General features: G+C 41.0%; 1 long non-coding RNA gene across 1 annotated transcript; it reads right to left on the bottom strand.

The window, feature by feature from the left end:
- Window positions 1–296: 296 nt before the first annotated feature.
- On the bottom strand, window positions 297–4,060 carry LOC310759267. The gene is made up of 3 exons (XR_014546293.1): window positions 4,000–4,060; window positions 3,306–3,442; window positions 297–424 (listed from the first exon to the last, which is right to left on the bottom strand). It is a non-coding gene; the product is annotated as an uncharacterized lncRNA (long non-coding RNA).
- Window positions 4,061–4,502: the final 442 nt, after the last annotated feature.

Genomic DNA, 4,502 nt, shown 5'->3' with positions numbered 1-4,502 from the left:
TGCATCTGGTTGGCCATTGTGAGAAGAAGATGCTGGACTCGATTAGCCAACAGGTCTGATCCAACAGGATTGTTCTTAGGCTCTATTAATTCAGATGTATGCATGTCCCTCCCTCCTTCTGGGCTATCAGAATCTTTTATGGCTTCTGTCTAATCTAAAAACAATATCTCAGGAAAGGTGAGCAAATTTAATTGAAAAAGAATTTAAGGATGCTCTGATCCTTTTACTATGCATACATGTGAATCATCTTGTGTAACTGATGAGATCAACAGTCCTTGAGATGAAGAAATTCTCCTTCTCCTCCTCCACCTCACTGTACATCTTCTGCTGTTCCGTATTATTGACTGAAGCCATTTCCTGTCTGAGTGTGGCAGTGCTGAGGCACTGGCAATGAGCTCTCCCTTTCTACAGCAGCAAATGTTCCCTAGAAACAAGAAGCCTTTATATTACTAGAATGATCATCATAAATCTATGGCTAAATGCCGCTCCTTGTTTGAATGCAACAACTATAGAGATAATAACATGCAACCATGGTTTATTAACCTTAAAAACCCCTTAAATCAGTCAGCAATTGAACGAAGCCAAGAATACTTTTGTGGTCAAATAGGATGATTGCTGTTTAGTGTTGTACGCTTTCCCCTCCAACCAGCCACTGCCTATGCAACAGCTCTGTTCCAAATAGAGCCTTGAGAGTATAAAATGTAGAGTTTGTGCATATTTTTTGGTTAGTCTCTGAGAATCTGATTCAGCATTATAATTTTTGAAGGAAACGCCATTTAAGTGCCTGCGTGGGTACAGAACCACGGAGCCTGTGTGTGGCCCATGGCTTGGCGTGAGTCTTGCAAACAATGGTGGGTTCTGTAGCCGTAAGAAATTGGGCCAGGCCTTCAACCTACTCAGGGTCGACCTAAGACAGTTTACTGCCTGCGGTGAAGGGCAAGATGGCACTGTCTCCTCAGGTGATGTGAAGAACATGGCCAGTGTTGAAGTAAGATTCAAGTACCAGTCTTGCTGACTTCTATACATGGAATTTGGAAAAGCACAATTTTGTCCTTTGCTTCAGGCAGCAAAATATATTGAACAGTGCACCATCCTCCACTGTACCTGAATGTAGCAAGCATTGGGTTGCCATATTTTTCAGGGAAATCGACAAATATGACACTGCTGACAGGGGTAGCCATACGTCTGGATTTTCCCAGACATTTGGCAACCCTAAGCTTCCAGATTGGTGGCAGGGGCAAATTGGTCACAAACGTCCCACTTCTATAGCTTTATTCCTCATTTTAAAAATGGAACAATGTTTTTAAAAGGAAAATTTGGCATGTACTTGATTTTGGCTAAAAATATTAGTAATTTTGGACACTGACATTTATTTATGTACACTAACTGCTACAGCATATTACAAACCAGTTTGGAAAGCCCACAATGTTACACTATGTCCAGCAGTGCAGCCCTAGAATGTTTATTTTAGACAATAGAGTCCAAAAAGCATGTTATCCATGTTGATTATTGAATTGCCTTCTGTTCATTTGTTTTTGGCTTTGGCCGAGACCACATATGGAGATTGCATAAGCCACACCTGTTTCAGTTCCATAACACAGACACTTCTGCTTGCCAGTTTTCTATGTGATAAAATTAGTTTGGGGATTTCTTTCTGAAGGGTAATTAATGGCAGCTACAGCGAGTGTGTGCGGTTAGCTGAGAGGGATGTGAGAGGGAAAGCAGAAACAGCTTTATACTCTGTTTGGCCAATGAAACAACCAAACATGCTCCACCAAGAGCCGAAGGAAAAGTTAAGTTAATTTATTTATTTTAACAATTAATATACCACTCAACTATAATCTTCTTTAAGCAGTGTACAGAAACTAAATAGAAAGAAAATAAATATGAGTTAAAACTATAACATTGGAACTTGCAGAAGTGGAGAGTGCAGCTACCAACTTTGTACCGAAACACACTGTGTTTCCATTTGTGAGAAAAGTCACTAGGTCATGGGTGGGCCACATTACCTTCTGAGAATCTTTCTGCGGGCCACATACTGGGACAGTATGGGGGCAAGAGGCAAAAGCAAGCAGAGCAAAGAATGTAGATTTTAGCTTTATACAGTAGACTAACAATGTCTACACACACTCACTCCTGTTTATCTTCCGTCTGGACAAGTGAGAGGTATTGCCAGAATTCAAGAAGACTTTCTAGCCACGTAGAAAAGACAGGGCTGGAGGGCCTCAATCAGGCCCCGCACCGGAGGATTATGCCCCTTGTCTAGACTGATTCTACTTCACAAATTTAAATTTAAATCCCTCCTGGATGCCTGTAGACCCACTGCAAAATAGTATTCAAAATGCTGTGGCTATTGTCTTGTCCAGGGCAAGAGCTTGCCTTTTCTGAAGTGGGTGGCTCTGTTGGTCTCTCTCATCTTCTCACCTGCACTTAACTTTGCTGCAGCTACCAACCCCATTTTCTCCTCTCCCCTCTCCCCATCCTCTCCTTAGCATGATGGGTCTTTCCACCTTTCCCTCCTCTGAGACTCACTTCAAGGATGGGCCATGGGGCCATGGGGCCATGGGGCATCCTTCCTCAGAGCAAGGCATTCTGGATGAGGTAGCTGGGAAAGCACCTACACTTCCATTACTTTACCACAGTGGCTAGATATTCTACTCAATATGCTCCTGATCCCTGCAGAAAAAGGGGCCACACTTTCAGCAGGAATCTTTGCAGTTTCTACTTGGATTCAAGCCCCAACTGCAAACCAAGAAAGGAGGTATCAGGAATGCACTTACAGCATGCTCTCAACTCTTCCTTTGAAGTTTGACACTTGATGTTAGATGAGGTCGGATGACTGACAGGACCTGCCCACCTATAAAAAAAGTGGGTCACGAACTGGATCCAGTACCCCACCCTTGCTGTAAACAGATGTTAAAAGCACACACAACATTCTGCACTGAATTTTTTAAAAAGCATTCTGAACATTCAGTGTAACCGAAAAATTTTAGATCCAGGTCACAGGATGCATTGTTAACTGCCAACCACATACAAACTCAATTATATTTATGGATAACCAACTCAGGAAACTAAACTTTGTGCGTAAGATATGGCCAGTCATAGTGGATATCTTTATAGCAGCTAAGAACTATTATGACAGACTGGAAAAGCACAGCACATTTTTCATTTAATGGATGACTGCATAAAATCAGCATGAAAAGATTGCTAAGCAGCAAGAAATAGAAACATAAGCCAAAGACTCCAACAAAACAGAAGACATTGATGAACTGATATTTATTCACATAGTCTTTTAGATGGCCCACCTCATGCTGAAGGTTTAGGGAGGGATGTAAGAAGACAGCAGTTTTCATTCCGAGCTGTATTCGTCACAATCAGTGCTGTTCCCATTCCACTGCAGTTCGGTTCCTGCCAAATACTGCATTCGTCTTCTTGCTGCCTGCTATTTATTGTAAGTGATGTAACTATTTATATAACTTTGAAACAAATTTATGTAAAGGTGAAGGTAAAGGAGCCCTGGATGGTTAAGTCCAGTCAAAGGCAACTATGGGGTGCAGTGCTCATCTCACTTTAGGCCGAGGGAACTGGCGTTAGTTCGCAGACAGCTTTTCTGGGTCATGTGGCCAGCATGACTAAACCACTTCTGGCACAATGGGACACCATGACGAGTGCCAAAGCACACAGAAACACTGATTACCTTCCCGTCACTTAGTTCAAAAGTAACAGTAGCATCAAAACAATGGGGAAAAGTCAATAATTACATATTGTTTGAAGACTTCCCCAGTTTCTGCTTTGTGTAAGATTCAAACAGACAAGATTCCTCACCTAGCAGGAAACCCTTTTTTTAAAACAATTAGCTTCAATGCATAAGATCTCTATCAATCACCCTGAACAATTAATGACTATCTGCCTAACCAAGAAATGAACAGCTAGCAGCTGGCAATGCTACAATGCACCCTTTAAAGAGAATATTTATTTTATTGTTAATGCTGCACTTACTTTTATGGAAAGCTCAGCATATTCTCTAACAGGAAATGAATTTGGAAGTATGCATCCCACTGAAGAAAAAACAGAAGAGCATTATCACATAAACTATGGAATTATGCAGAAGATGTCAGAGATTGCTGAGGTACTGGTAGTGTATTTTATCTAATAAAGGAACCTGGGAATCATCTTCGCTCTGTTTTTTTTGGTACAGTTTTAAACAAGGAATGTAAATATATTGTGGGAAAGAAGCTGGGAAGGTGTAACTGTGGAGAAAAGGTTTTAAAAGTTACACTGAAATTTGAATCAAGGAAATTCAGATGTCATGAGAAACAGCTATTGGGAATCAAAGTTTAAAAGGAAGCCAAAATCAAATACAGTACCTTAGTTCTGGATCTTCTCCTGTTTAAATTCCAGCCAAGGTGTCTTAGTATCCCAACAATTATCTTTTTCAATAGGTTTCTCCTGGAACTTTTCAAAAGTCTGTGGACTCTACAAGAAAGTTAGGAAAACAAGCC

This window comes from Podarcis filfolensis, assembly GCF_964270895.1.
Source record: "Podarcis filfolensis genome assembly, chromosome: 3".
NCBI classification, from domain to species: domain Eukaryota; kingdom Metazoa; phylum Chordata; class Lepidosauria; order Squamata; family Lacertidae; genus Podarcis; species Podarcis filfolensis.
The sequence above is the reverse complement of the archived record's forward strand: the minus strand, read 5'-3'. Positions and strand labels throughout refer to the sequence as shown.